Source organism: Sminthopsis crassicaudata, chromosome 3, assembly GCF_048593235.1.
Source record: "Sminthopsis crassicaudata isolate SCR6 chromosome 3, ASM4859323v1, whole genome shotgun sequence".
NCBI lineage: Eukaryota > Metazoa > Chordata > Mammalia > Dasyuromorphia > Dasyuridae > Sminthopsis > Sminthopsis crassicaudata.
The window spans coordinates 159,341,011-159,364,710 of NC_133619.1; positions in this window are offsets into that span (position 1 = coordinate 159,341,011).

A 23,700-nucleotide genomic window follows, 5' to 3' on the forward strand; every position below is an offset into this window, starting at 1 on the left:
CAACTCTGAGATATCACTACACACCTATCAGATTGGCTAAGATGACAGGAACAAATAATGATGAATGTTAGAGGGGATGTGGGAAAACTGGGACACTAATACATTGTTGGTGGAGTTGTGAAAGAATCTGGCCATTCTAGAGAGCAATTTGGAACTATCCCAAAAAGTTATCAAACTGTGCATACCCTTTGATACAGAAATGCTACTACTGGGCTTATATCCCAAAGAAATACTAAAGAGGGGAAAGGGACCTGTGTGAGCCAAAATCTTTGTAGCAGCTCTTTTTGTAGTGGCTAGAAACTAGAAGATGAATCAATTGGAGAATGATTGGGTAAATTATGTTATATGAAGGCTATGGAATATTATTGCTCTGTAACAAATGACCAGCAAGATGAATTCAGAAAGGCTTGGAGAGACTTACATGAACTGATGCTGAGTGAAATGAGCAGAACCAGAAGATCACTATACATTTCAACAACAATACTGTATGAAGATATATTCTGATGGAAGTGGATATCTTCAACATAAAGAAGATCCAACTCACTTCCATTTATGGACAGAAACAACTATACCCAGAGAAGGAACACTGGGAATTGAATGTAAAATATTAGCACTACTGTCTATCTACCCAGGTTACTTATACCTTCAGAATCCAATACTTAACTTGCAACAAGAAAATTGGATTTACACACATATATTGTTTCTAGGTTATACTGTAACATATGTAAAATGGGATTGCCTGTCATCTAGGGGAGGGAGTAGAGGGAGGGAGGGGAAAATCTGGAAAAATGACTACAAGGGGTAATGTTATAAAAATATTACTCATGCATATATACTCATCCATAATTATAAAATTAATAAAAAAGAAAAGAAATATGTTACAGCCATGACAATATAAAAAGAAAAAAATTAATATTTAATGATTAAAATCAGTTTTCACTCAAGTCCATACTAAAACCTATTGTCAAAAGAAATCAAAGATGGACAATGAAAATTGGTCACCTTTATAAAACCATATTTAAATTAAAATTTTAGGGATATTTATCACTTTCAACACTTTTAAAAGTGTTCTCTCTATTGATGGAATTGTTGACTCTTCTAAATATATTGATATCCTGAAAAACAGAACTTTTCTGGAATTAAAGAAAATCCCAAATTTAACAATATATATATAAAATACTGCAGAAGTATAATATCCTTATGTAACTTTACATCAATATCATGCCACCAAAAATGAAAATAAATATGCTTTAATGATCTGATAATTCATTTGGCTTTTAATCTCACTTTTAAAAAATGTTCATTTGAAATACATTAGATATTTATTATGATTAAAGTGTAGTTTAATGATAAAAATAAAAGAATACATGTCAAAATTATGTAAGCTCAGAGCTGAATTGTTTAAAACATGTGATGACATCAAAAGGAGTATATATTACATTTTTAATAAAGTATAAACAACTGTAGCATTTAATATTTGCCAGTACAGTTTATTATTTTTCTTTGCCTCAACTGATGTGTATACCACTATAAATATTGACTTCTATGCAAAATATTCGATAATAATTTAAATAAATCCACTAATTTGCATGGCCATAAGTGATGTAGAACAGGAACATTAATAACTAATCCACCCATATCATTTCCATTGTCACATAGAAATAAACAATTTCCTGAGACTGTCTTAATTAGTTTATCTTAAGACAGACTGACACATGATTATGACCACATTGACATGATTGACATACATGCAAGTTTGTTTTACACCAAGCCACTTCTTGGACCCTCTTTAGTTCCTCCCCAATTTCTTCCTAATTTCTCCCTTATACTCTAGACCCTGAGTTTCCTTCCTTCCTCTTCTTTCCTCCCACTTTAAAAATTCACAACACCTGGAAACATGTTGCTTAATAACATTTCATTTAGCCTGTGAGCTGTATGTAAATGTTATCTTTTATGGCTATGGTAAAAATCTTGTGAGATTTTTAACATCAGAAACCACTCTCCCACCTAGTAACTGGTACTTTGTTTATCTGAACTTCTTTAAAAAGCATATTTTTTATAGAAGATGGAGTAAAATAGCTACATGGAGGGAATAGGGACTAAAGCCCTGATTGCTTTGGGATAGGAATCTTTCCTCTGCCCAGATTAAGAATTTCCAATTAACATAAATTGTTGTCTTTTTCTGCACCTTTCAGTTTCAGAGTAATTGTCAAAAAATTTTGGACTACATTCTTAAAAACGATTTAAGACCCTCCAAGAAAGAGAGAGAGAGAGAGAGAGAGAGAGAGAGAGTAGGTAAATATTTATTGTTATGTATCATATTAGAAATTAGAACTTCTCAATGTCATTATGAAAATAGTTTTCTCTGAATAAAATTCTTCCTTTGCAACAACGACAACAAAATTTGGTTCTGCACATATATATTGTACCTAGGATATACTATAAGATATTTAATATGTATGGGAATGCCTGCCATCTAGAGGAGGGGGTGGAGGGAAGGAGGGGAAAAATTCGGAACAGAAGGAGTACAAGGGATAATGTTGTAAAAAAAAAAAAAAAAAAAAACATTATCTATGCATATGTACTGTCAAAAATGTTATAACTATAAAATTAATTAAAAAAAAAAGAAAAAAGAAAATAGTTTTCATATCCTAGATCCATAAAAAGTGTTTTAGGTCTACCAAAGAGACTCAGAATTTGAGAACTATGGATTTAGAATACTACTTAGAAGGGTCAAATGATTTGCTCAGGGTCACAGTTAAATGTAAGATTTGAATTAAGTGACTTTTGATTTCAAAGGCAACTCTCTATTCGTGTATCTTTCATCTTTCCTGCCTCCCTCCCTTCTTCCCTCCTTCTCTTCTTTTCTTCCTGTCTCTTTTCCTTCCTGTCTTTCTGTCTTTCCAGATTTCTGCCTATCATCTATCTTTTATTTATCAACCTTATAGGTTGTTAGTTGTGAAGCTGAATGGACTATAGCAGTGGAACTTGCTTGAGCTACAGATGCTACTCTGTCAACAACACCATTGGATAAGCCGCATAGCTTTAGTTATAAGCAGTAATGTAAATTCTGGTTTCTTTTCCTCCAATAGCAACTTATTTTAAGTTGATTGTGATTAAATTTTAGTGATTTAATTTTAGTAATTAAAAAGTAGCCTTATGGCAGAACTTACATTTTGAAATTAATGATAGGCTTCAAAATTGAAATTTCTATGTCAAAAGAAATCTTTAATTATCAAATATACCTCAATATGTTTGTTCATAAATATATGTATGTATATATGTGTATGTATTATATATATATGGATAGATGTATATCCCAATATAAATATTCCTACACTTGTGCAATCATTTTTTCAATCATGTCTGACTCTTTGTAACTTTTTTGGCAAAAATACTAGAGTAGCTTGCCATTTCCATTTCTTTCCCCCCCTCATTTTTACAGATGATGAAACCAAGCTAAATAGCTTTAAGTGAATTGCTCAGGGTCATATAGCTATTAAGTGTCTGAGGACAGATAGAAACTCAGAAAGAGGAATTTTTCTGATTCCAGGCTCACAATTTTATCCACTGGGCCACCTATTGCTCATATATATTAATATATGGAAACATTTTCAAGCAATTATAGGCACACAAATTAGTTAAATTACATGTATGTATGTGTGTATCAATCAATGAACATTTATTTTTTATCCCAGTTATGTCTGAATGCATGTATGAATGCTCACATATGTATAGATAGGTAGGTAGATTCGTAGATAGGAAACATGACATTGGAGACAGGTAGCTTCAGAAATCAAGCTGATCTGTGTTTAAATTCTGTCATTTATCCAAATCATCTAACTAGGAGTGAATCACTTAAACTCTGAGTGCCCTGAGAAAGCTCAAAAAGTAAATCTCAGATCCCATCTTTATTGACAGAAAAATTTTCCTCCCTGGGACTTGAAAGTATCAATGAAATCATAGCTTTAAAAAATACATTGATACATTAAGTTTTATCATCTCTGCTTGTTACTTTTAAAAATGACATTTATTTACATAGATTCTCATTTATGACACTTCATATCATGGGGATACATTAAAAATTTCTATATTCTCTTTTTATCATTTTGCAGATGTTTCAATTGCATGTTCCTTTGGACAAAAATGAAGCATGACTATATGATGAGCAAGCAGTAGTTAAGTTTAAGCTTATAATGGAAAACACTGACAGATCTTCAAAGCTGTTAAAGAAAACATTCTTCTTCACTTGTTAGGTAGCTTGAGTAGTGGTAATGTACCAGGTGTGCTTGGTTTGTGGCTAAAGAAGCCAAACCAAATAGTATGATTTCCAAAATGTAACATTTTTCTGAATTACACCACTAAGCCAGTCAGTCAGAATTTCCTAGTGTCTCTTGGAAGAAATATGTGTTTTTAAAAGGCAAAGAATTTTGTTTCTGTCTGATCTGGTCAAATTCAACAAATATTATTAAATGCCAGCTGCATACAATTACAGCACTGAGGGAGATAAAAAGATTAATTGAAGCATAAATCTTTTTTTCCTGTTAAAACTTAGAGATAAAGCACATTCACAATGAATTATATTGCAATGAAATATATTATGAGTATTGAAGAAAGATATTAAAGTGCTATGTAAATTCCAATGAGCAAACAGGGAAAATTTGGGGCAACTGGCAAAATTTCTTTGAGATATTTGTATTTGAACTGGTGTTTAAAAGATAGATAAGAATTGAGCTATATACAAAAGAGAAGGACAAATCTGATCTGTTGGTTAACATTCAGGATCCACTGTTTCATGGCTGAAGTTTTAAAATCAGACATCTAATAAAATATATTTATTTCAATCATATTCAATAAATTGTAAAAATGTATTTTCTTCTCTATCTACTGTTCTTCTCTCTCCTCTTTATTTGACACCTTGTTGTCACCTTGATGACTCATCATTTTTTTGCCTGGACTATTGTAACATTGTCCTATTTAGTACCCTGATTTGACACATTTTCCACACCAATTCATAATCCAGGCAGTGACCAATTTTTTTCTGTCTATGTCAGCGCCACCACTGACCCCATTCCCTCACCCCCGAAATAAAAACCAGAAACCTAAATTACCTTTTGAGTTAAATAGAAATTCTTCACTCTACAGTTTTAAATGATCTGAAATATGTTCCCTTTGCAATTATCTTGTCTTCTTGACAGTTATTTCCTTCCATGTACTTTATGGAACAGCAATATTGTCCTGCTTGTTATCCTATCACAAATAGGATTCATTTCCTTTCTCTTTTTGTTTTCACTGATTTTATTTTATATCTAGAGTGTTCTTTCTTTGCATATGCTGGAATTCTTGGTTTCTTCAAAACTCAGCTTAAACATTATCTTCCACATGAAGACTATTCTGATTCTTCTTGCTACTAGTTCTCTTCTTACAAAGTCATTTTTTTAAAAAAAATATCGATCATTTATGCTTACAAATACATATATATGTAAGCATAAATGATCAAATATATATATATATATATATATATATATATATATAGTGTCTACAAATTGAATGAAAACATCTAGAGGGGAAAGAGTTTTCAATCTGTCTTTTTTATCACATTTTCTAGTATGATAACTGGCAAAAAGTAGGTAAAACCCAAATGAGTTCATAGTTGGTCATCACACATTCTTGCTTTTATTATATACAATGTATTCCTGGTTCTGCTTGTTTCATTTAGTACTAATTCTTGCAAATCTTTCCAATTTTTTTTCTAAAAATGGCCTATTACACATTATTTTTATAGAACAGTATTTTCTCTTACCTTCATATACAATTCCCCAATTGATGGGGATCTACTCTTTTCCCAATTCTTTGCTACCACAAAAAAGAGCTGCTATAGACATTTTTGCACATGTGGGTCCTTTTTCCTCCTTTATGATTCACTTAGGATATAGACCCAGTAATAACACTGCTGAATCAAAGAGTATTCACAATTTTATATTCCTTTGGGCATAGTTCCAACTTGCTTTCCAGAATGGTTGGCTTATTTCACAATTCCACCAACAATACATTAGTGTCCCAGTTTTCCCATATCTGCTCCAACATTTATCATTATCTTTTCCTGTCATCTTAACCAATCTGAGAGATGTGAGGTGGTACCTCACAGTTGTTTTAATTTGCAATTCTTTAATCAATAGTTATTTAGAACAATTGTTCATATGACTATAGATAGGTTTAATTTTATCATCTGAAAATTATCTGTTCAAATCCTTTGATCATTTATCAATTGGAGAATGACTTGTATTCTAATAAATTTGACACATATATTTTTAGAAATGAAATTTTTTTCAGTAACATTATCTATAAAGATTTTTCACAGCTTTGTGCTTCCCTTTTAATTTTGTTTCTATTGCTTTTGGTTGTGTAAAATCTTTTTATTTTTGTGTTATCAAAGTTGTCCATTTTGCCTTTCATAAAGTTCTCTAATTCTTCTTTGGAAATAAATTCCTCCATTCTCCAAAGACCTGACAGATAAGTTATCCTTTGTTCTAATTTGGTTATGGTATTATCCTTTATACCCAAATCAGGTGTGAGCTGTAGATCTATATGAGTTGCTTACATATTATTTTCCAGTGTTCCCAGTAAATTTTGTCAAATAGTGAATTCTTATTCCAAAAGCTGGTGTTTGGGGGTTTATCAAATACTAGATAACTATATGCATTGGTTATTCTGTCATGTTTATCTAATCTATTCCAGTGATCCACCACTCTTTTAACCAGTAATTATGCTTATTAAGTTTAGTAATGCTGAACCACCATCCTTTATATTTTTTTCATTAATTCCCTCAATATTCTTGACCTTTTGTTTTTCCAGATGAGTTTTATTAGTTTTTTTCTAGTTCTATAAAATAATTTTTAGCATTTTAATTAGTATGGCACTGAACAAGTAAACCAATTTAGACAGAATTTTTATTATTATATTAGCTTGGTCTAGCTATGAGCAATTGCTATTTTTCCAATTGTTTCAATCTGACTTTATTTGGGTGAGAAGTGTTTTATAATTGTATTTATATAGTTCTTGACTGATAGACCCTCAAATAGTTTATTTTGTCTACAGTTAATTTAAGTGGAGTTTTTTCTATCTCTTCCTATTAGGTAACACAAATGAACTGATCGGCTAATTAGTAGAACTTTTTTTTTCTTTATTTTTGGCAAATATGTAAATGCATAGATTTTTGGTTAGTTTTGCATTAGCATTGCTATGGAATGTACAATTTAATAAATTTAAATTCATATTTTTCTCTCCAAAATAAATGTTCAATTATAAAATATACTAAGTAACAAACATCCATTTTGGGGAGAAGGAGTTGAAGAAAAGTATCATTTCTACTAGTATCTAAATACAAAAATGCTTTTTTACATTGTGTATCCTGCTCCTACTATCCCTTCTCTATTTGGACTATCATGTCTACCTTTTACTTACTGATATGTAACTTGAAGTAAGTTGGCAAAAATCAGATGGCAGAGAAAAAAGAGTAAGAAATTCAGTCAACAACTTATGCCTTGTGGTATCTGTTGATGTGCTGATGTTTCTGTCTTGCTAACTCTAAGTACAAATTGATTTAGATTTCAATTTACAATTTGTTTGAATAAGGGAAAGAAATGTCAATGAAATAATATTGACACTGTAAATAGTAACAAGTGGAAATCCCAAATCCCAAATGATTTTGAAGCATGTTACAAAATCCTTCAGCACTAAATACAGGAATAACTGTTTGTTGTCTTGGAGAGGGCAAAGATAGGGAGAGACAAGGAGAGAAAAATTTGGAACTCAAAATTCTACAAAAATTAACTGTTGAAAACTATTTTACCATGTAATTAGGAAAAAATAAGATACTATTAACTACAAAAAGTATCGAGATTCTGATTGTTCTCCCTCTAATATTTTAGGGTTCTCCTTAGTATACAAAAATCACTAGAAAAATTAAAAATGTGTACTAACTTTGTGGTGTACAGTGATACATTCAGCAAAAAATAATTATTAAGATTTTAAACCATATACCAAAATAAAAGACATAAAAGTTATTTCTAACTTAAATATACATTTTTCACTATCTCAGCACTGAATTTGATAAATGTTCTTAAGTTAATCACCCATACAGGACTTCCTAAATATTATTCCGACATTGAGTGCTATTCCAGCAACTTAATAGTATAAAAACTGGAAGGCATATTTATAGTCCAATCCAGATGGACAAAAACAAAGTGTGATTATTCCTTCAAAAGTCGACCTTTGCATGCAGCTTAAAATGGATTGCTTCCAAGACTCAAATAGAGAAATGAACTCAGTCCCCCAATTGTCTTTCCTTCATTATAGCACTATTGGACTTGGTTTAGGGCTGTGCTAATTAGTGGCATGTCTGTGTTAAAAGTTGGACTCACTGCCTCATTTGTGGAATGGCAGCAGGAAGAGTTGTTCTGAAACTAATTACAGCTATCAGGGATGTTTTTATTTTAAACTGCTTGTGAACTGGTCAGTTTCATAGAAGCAAATAAACTTGAATTCAACAATGGCAATGAATATGTCTATGAAAGGACAGCAATCCAAGTGTATTTTATTAATAGGAATTCTTCCTATTCTTAAAGTACATTGCAAAATAGAACTATGAAACTAATCTTTTATTTATTTTTCCAAGTGAATAATAAAGATATAAGAAACTGTTAGGTTGGAATTTTTCTTGATGTAATCATAGATAAGAAAAAACAAAAAGGAAGGAAGGAAGGAAGGAAGGAAGGAAGGAAGGAAGGAAGGAAGGAAGGAGGGAAGGAAGGAAGGAAGGAAGGAAGGAAGGAAGGAAGGAAGGAAGGGAGGGAGGGAGGGAGGGAGGGAGGGAGGGAGGGAGGGAGGAAGGAAGGAAGGAAGGAAGGAAGGAAGGAAGGAAGGAAGGAAGGAAGGAAGGAAGGAAGGAAGGAAGGAAGGAAGGAAGGAAGGGAGGGACAGATGGATGAAAGAAGGAAGAGAGGGAGAGAAGAAGGAAGGAAGGGAAAAAGGGAGGGAGGGAAGGAGGAAGGAAGAAAGGAAGGAAGAAACAAGTCCAGCAGAAGAAATCATAAATTTCAAAGTTTATCCATTCTTTCTATAGAGTACATGTTTCAAGTGGAAGAGTAATTTATAGAATATAATGCACAAAATGCCAAAAAAGTAATAGGACCTAATTAATTTAATGGCCTAAACTCTAAATTTTGAATACTCTGAAGAAGCTATGCTTGTGAGAGGCAGAACAGAATAGTGGGTTTCAAAGTTAGGAAGATCTGAGTTCAAATCTTATCCTTAGCTTATACTCACTTTGCCATCCTTAAAAACTCATATAATCTTTTGGTTCTCTAAGAAGTACACTAAAACTTTTAAATGGCAGAATGGTCACCAATTTGTTTGAGATAGTTTCCTTACTGGTCCTATTATTTATATAGGTTCAGATATTAGCCCATGGCCCATCATTCCTTTCCCTCTCACAGAAACAAAATAAAAAAAAAATTACACACAAACACAGAAAACCTTGAGGAAAGTATTTCTTTTCTATCAATAATGCAGCCTATTCAGTCTTTTCAGTCATGTATAACTTTTTGTGTGCCTATTTGAGGTTTCTTGGCAAAGACACTGGAGTAATTTGCCATTTTATTCTTCAGCTCATTTTATAGATAAATAAACTGAGATAAATAGAGTTAACTTGCAAGGCAAACTTGTCTAAGGTCAAACAGCTAGTAAGCATCTGAAGCCAGATCTGAACACAGATCTTCCATCCACTTTACCATCTAGTTGCCCTACAAATTAGATACATTCAAATAAGTACCTTTAATTTACGTTCATCTTTCCTGTTAGGGGCAAGGAAAATAGAGAGTACTCTTTTCTCCCCTGGTAAATGAATGAATGAATAAATTATTGAAGTTCTTTTTAAATATTCAATGTGTACAAAACACTATTCTAAGTACTATGAATACAAATATAGAAGTTAAAAGAGACTATGCTTTCAAGAAGCTCTCACTCTCACAGGGAAGAAAATGCATGAGGAAATATCAGGGGCATGTCAAAAAGAAAAGCTTCATGGTCCTTAGACTGAAGGAGCAAAGCAGGTGAAAATGCTTCTTTTTTAACATAATTTTTAACTTATTTACATACATCAGTTTCCCAGGTAGAATTACCAATATTCCAGTAGATAGTGCATTAATTAAACATCTCCCAAAAATCCATATGGGATTGGAGTTTACAGGATTACACACACACACACACACACACACACACACACACACACACACACACACACACACACATGCACGCACATATACACACATATATAATATGTATGTATGTATATCATACATCATAATCAATATACGATTTTTTTTTCTTTTCCAGCATTTCAGAAAGTGTTTCCTTCTTTAGGCATTTTACAACTGCGGAAACTGAGTTTAAAACGGTTAAGTGACTTGCACAAGGTCACACAGTTAATACGTGTCTGAGGTCAGATATGAATTTAAGGAAATGAGTCTTCCTGACTTCAAACCCAGTGCTCTTTTTACTATGGTGCCACCTACTTTCCTCTTAATATTGGTTTAGGTTTGTAATATCTTTGGATTTCAATTTTATTAAAAAGAGAAAGGAGGGAATTGAATTAGATGTTCTCCAATTGTAAAACTCTCCAAGTACTTTAATCTTTAAGGAACAGAACTATAAGATAATTTTTAATTTTAGTGATTAAGATAGTATACTAAATGAAATACAACTCATCATTTATTTGTCTTTAGTATATGAAATCTTTTGATTTATAAAAACAAATGTATCCATTATAAGAATTAGTAAATTTTATAGTTGATCATAAGACTATCACACACATATGCTTCTCATATATGCAACATAATGTTGAGAAATAATTGATGATATATTGTTATAATATAATTTAAACTATAATATTGTAATATAATGATTTCCACTATCAAACTATATTATATATGTGTACATATATATATATATATATATGTATACATATATATATATATATATATTCAATATACTTTAGTGATCCCTAATCATTATCCCTATTAGAATCCCATTGATTGTAATGTCTTCCCAATGTTGATATTTCCCACTACCAAATATCCTATAGTTTGTTTATACACTGTTGCATGTATGTTATTCTTGTTACTTTAAATGAAAGGCTTTATTTAGTTATATAAAGTAACATTTTTTGGCCCATCATATTGGTATTTCAAAATTCCAGTATGTGGACTTTCAATGTAGATCTATCCCTGGGTTCAAATTTAGAACCTTAGGGAATGACTTGAGGAATTGGGAAGTTAAATGAAACTAAGGCTGGCTCTCTATCCACTGCCTCATGGTTGTCTGTCAGGGAAAATGAGAATCATCATCATCATAATACCTACCAAAAGCAATCTCTTTACCCATCAATGCATTCATAAATAGAACAAGGGCGGTTGACAATTTTTGTGTGCTTTTCATACCTTTTAGCAATCTAGCTTGGCCTGTAGACCTCTATTTAGAAAATGCATAAAATATATCAGATTGCAAATGAAATGGATTATATTGACATTCACTTTGTTTACTAGAAGTTTGCCAGTATGAGTGATAAGATGATTCTAATTACTACAGTAATTTCAAGGTATTGATTAATGTAAATGGTAATTTCAAATATCTATAACTGATGAAATATATAAATATTATTAATATTGGTGAGAAAGTCAAAGTTCCTGCAAATACTACTGTGCCTTGTTCATAATCATAATTTTAAAAATATTAAATTTCAGTTTAAAATTAGGAAATCTTAAGATATAGATAAGATAAATATAGATATATATTGTTTACTTATTTATTACTGAACTACTTTACGGAACCCCAAAATCTTCCATCAGGGAGTTTATTACTCCAGATTACTTCCATAGGAAATTAAATATAAGCATTTCTAGATACTCCATATTAAAAGATGAGAACCAGATAATGATGATTATTAACAAGGTAGCATGTATTAACTTAACTTTTGACATAAAATGGTTATGAATTTAACATGAGTGCCCTCAGTAGGAGTTGCTACCAATACTCTTTACGCATGTAAAAATAAATGAATTGACTACCCCAAAATAGATCATGAATAACCATTAGGGCAGCTGATTTTCAACCTATTACTCCATGTGATGGGAATGCTTAGAAATTATAGTCCGGGCACATAGATTTGTTCAATATAAAAGAAACTAAGAAAAATACCCAAGCCCCTTTTGTTTTCCTTTTAAATCGTTTCAGTCATGCCCTCACTACTTACTCCTTCCCCTAGAGCCTAAGAGGTTGGCCTCAACAAGACTAGCCATTCTTGATTAATTTGCTCTCACCCTTTTAGCATATGCATGTTTCTCAGAAAGTCTGTAATGATTCTGCCCATATGGGAAGGAAGATTACATCAGTTACAGATCTCCCCCCTGCTGTTCCTGGAGTCTAAAGTCCAAGTTTGTGGGTGTGTTTAGTCATTAAAAGATTTCACAATATGGAACAAAAAGGATGAAAACTCAGTTGCCTGGATGATTTTTTAAGACCTCTTCACACCACTTGAGCTAAATACCCCTGCCTTGCAATACTGTTCTCCAGGGCAGTTAATTAAAATATTCACCTTTTTCAATCAGATTGCATTGAATATAATCTGGCTTAATTCTCATAGGAATTAATTTTAAGGGATGGGGGATGAAAGATTATATTATTGACCCAGGATATGTAGTAAATATATAATTACTCAGTCAAATAAAAAGGAAATAATGAAAAGAACATAGCATATTTCTATTATCTTTCAGGTTACTCATATTAATTAAGAAAATAAACTATTTAAAGAGAATAAATGATTGACTATTGGTCTAATCTTGTTTTATAAAGATTATTCAGTATTATTTTCAAATACATAATCTCATCCATAATTTAATTTAGTATTAATTCCTTTGATTCCATAATTGTGGGTGCTTGTGTGTGTGTGTGTGTGTGTGTGTGTATTTGGGGGCTAAGCTGAGTGATCAAAATTTATTCTAAGTACTTGATCATCCTAAACTGAGCTTCAGTGATTGATACAACATGTAAACTGTGTGAAGTTCAAAATATAATAAATAAAAAAAAACAATCCCTTTTTTTCCAACTGTTTAGACAAACATATTTCAACTCAGTTCAACTAAATCATATTCTCCTCATTTAGCCTAGCTTAGATTTCTTAGCCTATAACCATATCCTGACTATCACTTTTAAAACTGACCTTTCCACTTCATTCTTGGATCTAAGGTTTTTAGGATAATTTCTAACTGTTAAGAGATTGAGTTTAATATTAATATTTTAAAAATTCACCTCCAATTGCAACTATTCTCCTTGGAGTCAAAAGACCTCAGTTTGAATCCAAGTTCTGTCCCTTGTTGACATGCTAACTTTGGACCAATCACATAAATCCTATGAGTCCTAGTTTCTCTTCTATATATGAGAGTGTTAGACTAGATACTTTCTAAATTATGGATCTTCAAGCTCTCAGGGGATGATTCTATGAGTTTGTATATGTGTGGAACTATTTTGTAATTCTTCATATTCATTTCATTCCTCCCCCTTCTCTCATCACTTTAAGATCAGTTGGAAATAGAATTGACATTTATGTAAAGATTTAGATTTTGAAAAGTACTTGGCTTTCATTGTGTTCATTAGGAATTCATATCAGTAGAAACTAAGACTGAATACTTTCAGAAATACATGGAATGAAAGCTAATAGACTTATATGCCTAAAACTCCAAAGTGAGATATACAAGCAACAGAACAAAATTACAGAGAGCAGCTAAAAGGATCATGTTTTAGGTTTGGTGGTATGGTGAAGTGAGCTGCAGATATATTTTGGAATCACACACACACACACAGAGAAACATGTGTCAGCAAGCTTGAAGAAGAACTTGGAAAATTTTGGATATGCACCTAGAGATTTAGAAATTAACTTATCAGTACTTACTCTGTACACTATGATTTCAAAAAAAGTGCTCAAAGGCATGTAGACACAAAAGCCATCTACCCACGTAATTCCCATTATAATCCATGAAGGAAACATTGTACCTATCTTGCCTTTGTACCTACATTTTAAAAACACTAAATATACATTTTTAATTACTCTGAGGAACCTTTTGAAACAAGTTAAAATGTCTTTCATGTGCTATAGTTTCCTAAGTCTCAAGAAAATAGATTTTAGCACATGCCTTGTTTGGCTTCGTTGATTTTCCTCATCACTCAATAATCTTGTTAGACCATAGGAATTCTCTTTAATCATTCCAACATAAAAGAAATACTGTTGTTTGTTGTGTTTCTTCCGCTCAACTAATTAATTAATAATAGACAGACCTCAGGACACAAATATCCTGGATGAGTGTTAGAATGCATGACAGTAGAATACATGATTGTTCAAAAGGCAACCCCAACAGTTCAATTTCTGCAAACTTCCTTCTTTTGACCAGTAGGATTGTTTTATATTTTCACATCAGCTATGCATCATGATTCTAAATAAATGAAAATTATTTTTATTTATAACATGGGTAAATCATCCTTGTTTCATTATAAGAAATATGTATATAGAATAAAATTAAATTTGGGAAAGCTAAGTTGATGGATCAAGTGGTTTTAGGGGGATGCTGCCTTCTATATGCTTTTGAGGATACAAATATTACTTACTAATTTCAATGTGCCCCAGTCATTATAGTTTCTTTCTTTTTTGCTGCCTTCTTATTTTGCTCTCTTTAGTATAACTGGACTTTACTTACTTTTCTGTTTCTTCTTGCAGTGTCCCCTCTGTCCCCTTTTTACTTGCACTGGTGTAATGACAGTGATTATGGAGATCAAAGGTAAACAAAATAAATAATTCAAGGTGGGTACTTTCTGGAAACCAAATTTTTTTAAATTAATTATAGGGGGCAGCTAGGTAGCACAGTGGATAGAGTACCAGCCCTGAATTCAAGAGGGCCTGAGTTCAAATCTGGTCTCAGACACTTAATACTTCCTAGTTGTGTGACCCTGGGCAAGTCACTTAACCCCAGCCTCAAAAAAAATTAATTATAGTTTTTATTTGCTAGATATCTGCATTGGTAATTTTACAGCATTGACAAATTTTTCCCCTCCTTCCTCCACCCCAGATGGCAGATTGACCAATACATGTTAAATATGTTAAAGTATATAAATTAAGTACAATATATGTATACTTTTCTAAACAGCTGCTTTGCTGTACAAAAAGAATAGGACCTTGAGATAGTGTACAATTAGCCTGTGAAGGAAATCAAAAATGCAGGTGGACAAAAATAGAGGGATTGGGAATTCTATGTAGCGGTTCATAGTCATCGCCCAGAGTTCTTTCACTGGGTGTAGCTGGTTCAGTTCATTACTGCTCTATTGGAACTGATTTGGTTCATCTCATTGTTGAAGATGGCCATGTCCATCAGAATTGATCTTCATAAATGCAAATTAAGACAACTCTGAGATACCACTACACGCCTGTAAGATTAGCTAAGATGAAAGGAACAAATAATGATGAATGCTGGAGGGGATGTGGGAAAATTGGGACACTGATACATTGTTGGTGGAGTTGTAAAAGAATCCGGCAATTCTGGAGAGCAATTTGGAACTATGCCTAAAAAGTTATCAAACTGTGCATACCCTTTGATCCAGCATTGCTGCTATTGGGCTTATATGCCAAAGAAATACTGAGGAGGGGAAAGGGACCTGTATGTGCCAAAATGTTTGAGGCAGCTCTTTTTGTACTGACTAGAAACTGGAAAATGAATGGATGTCCATCAATTGGAGAATGGTTGGGTAAATTATGGTATATGAATGTTATGGAATATTATTGATCTGTAAGAAATGATCAGAAGGATGAATACAGAGAGGTTTGGAGAGACATGAACTGATGCTGAGTGAAATGAGCAGAACCAGAAGATCACTATACACTTCAACAACAATACTGTATGAAAATATGTTCTGATGGAAGTGGATATCTTCAACATAAAGAAGATCCAACTCACTTCCAGTTGATCAATGATGGACAGAAACAACTACACCCAGAAAAGGAACACTGGGAATTGAATGTAAAATGTTAGGACTACTGTCTTTCTACCCAGGTTACTTATACCTTCAGAATCCAATTCTTAACCTGCAACAAGAAAATTGGTTTTACACACATATATTGTATCTAGGTTATACTGTAACACATCTAATATGTATGGGATTGCCTGTCATCTAGGAGAGGGAGTAGAGGAAGGGAGGGGAATACTTGGAAAAAATGAATACAAGGGATAATGTTATAAAAAAATTACTCATGCATATGTACTGTCAAACATTTTATAATTATGAAATTAATTTTAAAAATATAACAAAATAAAAAATAGAATTGATCTTCATATAGTATTGTTGTTGAAGTATATAATGATTTCTTGGTCCTGCTCATTTTACTCAGCATCATTCATGTAAGTCTCTCCAGGCCTTTCTGAAATCATCCTATTGGTCATTTCTTAGGGAAAAATAATATTCCATAATATTCATATTCCACAATTTATTCAGCCATTCTTCAATTGATGGGCATCCACTTAGTTTCCAGTTTCTGGCCACTACAAAGAGGGCTGCTACAAACATTCTTGCACATACAGGTCCCTTTCCCTTCTTTACGATCTCTTTGGGATATAAGCCCAGTAGTAGTACTGCAGGGTCAAATGGAAAACAAATTGTGACAGAAATAGAATGTTTAGAGTTTAATGCACTCTTTTTTAATTTTGTATTTAATTTCGTATTTGTATTTAAAATATTTTGTATTTAATGTTGAATTGCAAAGATTTGAGATTTGTCCTGTTTAAATCCTTTATTAAGTGTCACTAAAATGCTTTGAAGCCTTGGATTTATTGAAAATGTACATGTGCCTCATTTATTTCATCTGTGAAATGGGTAGAATCTTGCTTTAGCTTTTTTTTTCCCCCACAGTGATTTGGAACAGATATCATGATACTATAATTCCTAATAGATTATCATTTTATGTTAAGTGAGACATAATTAGGAAAAGTTCTAAATATTAATGTTGGCAAGATAAGATTGTTAGAAAATGCTATTCTAATTCATTGTCAATTCAGATCATAAAAAAATAATACAATGCCAAAATTCACCTGACTGTTATAGCTAACAGAATATGCTAATCTAACATGGTTCTTATTATATATTTTATATCAGTGAAATGAAATAAGCATTTCAAGAAAGATAGTCAAGGGAGAAGTCTTTTTGTTCAGTGATGAGTGTACTGAAAGATAGGTACATTGCCAGCTAACATAGCTGACAGATTGTTTTAAAATATATTGTCTTGAGATTTATGAATATACCCATATAAAATAAATCTTGTAGGTACAGTTCCCTGTTAAAATTAAGTTATGCATCATTTAACTAGCTTCATTCAGTGTGGCAATTCATGCCACTGTTTGGTAATCAATGAAATATTAGCATTTTCCTTACTATCTTGCTTGTTTTGCTAAGGTAGAAATTTCCTACAGGACAAAGTAAGTGATATTCTAACAGGAATTATAAAATTATTCAGCTGAATTTTTCGTTAAAAGATTCAGTCTGGAGGGCAGCTAGATGATCCACTGGATAGAGCACCAGCCCTGAAGTCAGGAGGACCTGAGTTTAAATCTGGTCTCAGACATTTAACACTTCTTTGCTGTTTGACCTTGAGCAAGTCACTTAACTTGTCTCAGGAAAAATTGCTTCAGGATTGCCTCAGGGGAAAAAAAAAAGATTCAGTCTGCAAAATAGGAAAATAGGTGACTTCCTTTGTCCCCTCCAAAGGGAAAAAAAAAAAAGTCTTACTAGAAGTCATGTGTGAGACATAATGGGATCATAAATTTATAGTTGAAATGCATTTTAGAGACCATTTAATCTTTATCTCATGCACTTTTTTATAGAGTACAAATCCAAGGCTCTTCAAAGATAAATAACTTTACCCAAGTTCATACATTAATAGCAAGTATCAACAGAGAGAGTGGAGTCCAAGTTTTCCACTGATGTTTTTTTGATTTCCATTGCTAACCATTTAGCAAATTTCATTTCTCATTTTATAGGATAGAACTATTTATTTACAATACTTTGTTGTTTCTTCTTTCCATATCATTTGGGTCCATATTCAAGATCCTAACTTTCAACTTAAATATATTATTAGGGAACCAATAGGTTTCTCATGATTATTCATAAATCAATGAAGAATTTTATTCTATAAAATGTTTTTAATATTATAGTGATAACCATGATCTAATAAAATGTTTATAATGCTCCATTTCCTTTAGAGTTGGTATGACTTTTTTGTCAATACTTAGCAATAAGGAAGCTATGATACTATTCTATTGAGAATACCTTTTACTTTAAAGGTGTTCAATCATTCACTTTGACCATTTAAACCATTTTAATATCTTTATCACATTGTTGATTTTTTTAATGTCTTTGTGTATAGATGTTTTATAAGTCAATTTTTAAAAAATAAAATATAATATCCATTTTGGTTTCAATGTTTCCAATATATAAGATATTCCCACTAAAAGAAACAACTTTTTAAAAAGCTTATATGATTTTTGGGTCTCCTATTCCAACAGTTCTGAAAAGTGGATTTGGGTATAATTTTAATAAGATGAACTAAGTGATTTGATTAATTTTCATCCTTTGTCTTAGAGGTTGTGACTATAAAAACAAGTTAATCTAAACTGATTTTTTTTTCTAGACTGAGAAATAAAATTATTTATTTTTGCAAAATTATCATATTCAGGAGTGTCAAACTGTAGGGGATTTTCTTTTTTTCTGTTAACAAATATAATGTTGGTTTTATGTTATGACTAATATTTGAATATTTGAAAAAATATACTGAAGATGGGATAACATGTATCATGTAAATGATCTAGTATGTTAGAAAGAAAAATCAAATGTCTTATAGCAAAAGATGGTTTTTTTGAATATCAATCAATGAATCAACCAGGATTTAAGTTTGGTGAGCAGTTGGAGGATTGGCAGTTGGAGGATTAAGAAAATATAGGAGAGATCAATTCTGTAATTCACCTCAGTAAATCCCAGGTTTCCTCCCATTATCAGATTCCATCCTCATCTAAAAAGGGAATAAAAGGGACCATATCCCGGCACCCCGCCCCCCCCCCAAAAAAAAAAGGAGAACACAGCTATAGAAAAATTCTTGATTAAAGTCTACCACAAGAAACAAACAGAAAAGCAAGTTTAGGTATTATCAGGGGCCATCTCAGCAGTCACAAAATGACTTCTTCAGAAAACTGTAATTGCTAACAAATCAGCACTCCTCTGTTATAGAGAAACAACACATTTTAGCTGACAAATAACTTAATCATAGAGATGAGACAATTGCAAACCACTTGAAAATTTACTGTTAGCAAGCTTTGTTTTGTAGTGTCTCATCTTAAACTCCCAGCTTTGTGTTTACTTTTCTATTTTAGGAGGCTCTTGGCAGTATTTATTTCTTGATCATCTGAGAAAAATGAGGAAAACATAAGGCCTGACTATTTGGGTACTAAAAATTTAACTATTTAGAAGAAGACTAGCATTTCAAAGCTACCTCTGAGAACTAGCTATGAATCCATAAACAAGAGAAAATTGCGTGTGTGTGTTTGTGTGTGTATGTATGTCTGTATGTAGATAAGATTTATAAGGTAATAGTGCCTTTCTAGATTATATACATTGAATAACTTTAAATATTGACACACTACAATATCTCTATAGAGGAAACAAAGAAGGGATATGTCAGTTCAGACATCCATACACCATTCTATTTTGTATGGAGTATCATTCTCTACATTCAATAAATGTCCAGAAAATAGTGAGGCAAGAAATCTTATTTCCTTGACAAACTAATTGTTTCCCAAAGTCATCCTATGTCTTAATATAAGTGAAAATAATTTCTTCAGAAACACTCTGAATTTTACTTGAACAAAAATGAAAAAAAAAAAAGACAAAACACTTCTAATAGAAAGCTAAAAGGAAGGGTCAATAAGTAGATGTGATCTTGTGAGCATATTTGCTGACAGTTTATAAATAAAAGTAGGAAACGCATATGACCCAGGCAATTATCCTTTTTTTCTAACTTGCTTTCTTTCAGGATTTCCCCAAGTTTCACAAAGTTGAGACACTAAAGAAGATAAATGATGACTGAATGATATCAGGTGTCCTTCAGCATTCTCAGCAACACCCTGGGGTTCCATTTGTATTTTAGTCTATTCAGCACTGAGGGGAGCTAGACTAAGCACTTATTAAATTTGTGCCAGTGTAATAATCATCATCTGCATAATCTCCCTTCTGGGACAAACATTTGTTAGCCAAATATTTTATCTTTTAAAAAGTATTTATGTCAAGCCAACCAACTTTGAATGAAGCTGAAACCATAAACTAATTTATCCCTGCATTTTCTTATACACCAATGTTTAAAATTGCATTAGTCTGCTGCCCAAACACCTCATGGAACTAAAAAGAAGGGGCAAAGCAAGCATTTTGCCTTTCCAATATTTCTGTCCAAAATATTAAAATAGTAATGATAAACTACAAACTAAATGCAATAGTTACAGTGATAAATGACTGAGGGTCAAATCTCAAGCAATAATTCACTCAAGGGGATCTGCCAATGTCATAAACTAGGAAAGAAAAGTGGATCTATTTTTAGTTAGTAGAAATTTTAGGGTGAATTACTACATTTCTCTCAACTCCTGGGGATCAATTGTTTCTCTGAGTCTATCCATCTCAAAAAATTAGAGGCTAAACAAACAAAAAAACCTACCATTTATCAGCCAAAGGAAACATATTCGTGAAAGTTTTTACTATTTATAGATGATTATCACTTTGAAAAAATAGTATTTCATGACAAGTAAAGATATAAATGTGTATTTTTTAATGATAGACAATTACATGATTAAAAAAAGAAAGTAATACAGCTCTTTACTATCATCAGTTAGAAATGGTTTTCACTTTTTTCAAGCCCTTTGTCACATTTTACTTTTGAGCTGAGAGATAAGAAGCTACTAACTTGAATTATTTATAATCAAGTTCTAGGGGATGGAGAGATCAGCTTATGTAGATATTAAGTTCATTGCTTTTCTTCTCTATGAAAAATTTTAAATATTGTTGGTGACCTAATATAAATATTGAAGCATGCCTAATATTATTTGCTGATCATGTATACTTTGAAGAAAAGATAGTGTCAAGAAGGAGGTAAGAGCCATTAAACTTGGGGGAGGTAATAATGACATTTTCAGGCTTTCTTATATAATAAAATTTATTCAATCTGTGTAAAAAATATCAATATTATCCAATATAATCTTGTACAAAGATATAAGTGATCTTTCTCCAAACTTTTCTCATTACTAAATGTTATCCATTCTTTTGAAGTTTATAGAAATTGTACAAAGCATACATTCTGACTTCATGGAGAAGTTGTTACAGATAATTTAAGGAGAAGCAGCATGGTGGACAGTACACTAGCTCTGATGTTAGGAAGATCTGCATTCACATAGAACCTTAGAATTATGTGTTGAGCCAGAGCAAGATACTTAATTTCTGTCTGTGTTCATCATGGGTAAAATGAGGATAATATTAAAATCTACTTCTAAGTTGCTGTGATGATTAAATGAGAAAATGTTTGATAAACCAGATCAACAACAAAAACTTAGCATAGTGTCTGGCATTTAATAAATTCTTATTTTTGTTCTTTTTTTCCTTCTAACTTGGAATGGTTAATTTGATAAATTACTGCATTCCTTTGTCATTTTCAAACTCTCACTGTATACCCTGAATTTATCAATACTCCCTTTATAGGTGAATAGTATATTTTACCAACTATGCTATAGAATTATACAATAATTATAGATTTCTTTTATTTGTTGGTTTGTTTGTTTTTAATACACATTGCTTTCTGAATCATGTTGGGAGAAAATAAAATCAAAACAAAAAGGAAATACCATGGGAGAGAAAAACAAAAGAAAAAAGAAGTGAACATAGCATGTGTTGATTTGCATTAAATCTCCATAGCTCTTTTTCTAGATGCAGATGGTGTTTTCTATCCAAAGTCTATTGGGATCATCTTGGATCACTGAACCACTGAGAAGACCCAAGTCTTTCATAGTTGATCATTGCACATTTTTAATGTTATTGACTACAATGCATTCTGGCTTCTGCTTGTTTCACTCAGCATCAGTTTATGTAAATCTTTCCAGGATTTTCTAAAATCAGCTTGTTCATTTTTTTTATAGAACAATAATATTCCATTACATTCATATAGCACAACTTATTCAGCCATTCTCCAAATGATGGGTATCTAATCATTTACTAATTCTTTGCTACCACAAAAAGATCTGCTACAAACATTTTTGCACATGTGGGTCCTTTTTCCCACTTTACATATTCCTTGTAATACAGACGGTGTAGGGGCTCTGCTGGGTTAAAGGATATGCACAGTTTTATAGCCCATTGGGCATAGTCCCAAATTACTCCTTAACATGGTGGATCAGTTCACAATTCCATCAACAATGCATTATTGTCCCAATTTTCTCACATTCCCTCCAACATTTATCATTATCTTTTCCTGTCATCTTAGTCATTTTGAGAGGTGTGAGGTGGTAACTGAGTTGCTTTAATTTGCATTTCTCTAGTCAATACTGATTTAGAGAATTTTTCATGTAACTATTGATAGCTTTAAATTTGTCAACTAAAATATTGTTGATCATTTGTCATTTGGAGAATGACTTGTATTCTTATAAATTTGACATGCTTCTTTATATATTTTAGAAAATAGACCTTTATTAAGAACACTGGTTGGAAAAAAAAAAATTCCCCCTATCTTTCTATTTCCTTTTGATTCTTATTTCTGCTGGTTTGTTTGTGAAAAAAAAATCAATCTCCTTTTGCATTTGGCCAATTGAACTTTTCTATGAAGTGTTTTGTTCATTGCATTTTTTTTCCATTTCACAGATTTTGTTTTTCAATGAACTGATTTCTTTTTCATATCTATTTTGTAATGTTATATGCTTTTCCCATTTCATCAAGTCTATTTTTAAGGAATTTTCTTCAGATAATTTCTGGTTTTCCTTTTTCATACCCTCTTACAAAGATCTCATTTTTCACCTTTTTTTTTTTTTTTTTTTTTTTTTTTTTTTTTTTGAGGCTGGGGTTAAGTGACTTGACCAGATTTGAACTTGGGTCTTTCTGAATTCAAGGCTGGTGCTCTATCCACTGCACCACCTAGCTGCCCCTTTTGCCATTTTTTCTAACTCCCTTTTAAGATCCTTTTTGAATTATTCCAAGAGAGCCTTGTGAAATAGGGATCAACTTCTATCAACCTTTGGGGCTTCATCTGGACCTGGCTTGCCTGTAGGATCCTCAGGATTTGAGATTTGTTCTCTTTCACCATAAAAGTTGTCTATAATCAGTTCTTTTTGCTTTTTTGCTCATTTTTTAAGATTGGGGTCTGCTCTTAAGGCAAAGAAGCAATAGCCACTTTAGTTTTGCCCTGGGGCAGTTCTGATGACTGACTTTCAGAACTGGGTAAGCACTGTGGATCCTGTTTTTTTCCTGACTTCAGAGGCTCTCAATTTTCCTTTTGTATTGGCTTTTGGGTGTCTCGCAGAAAATCTGCTAAAC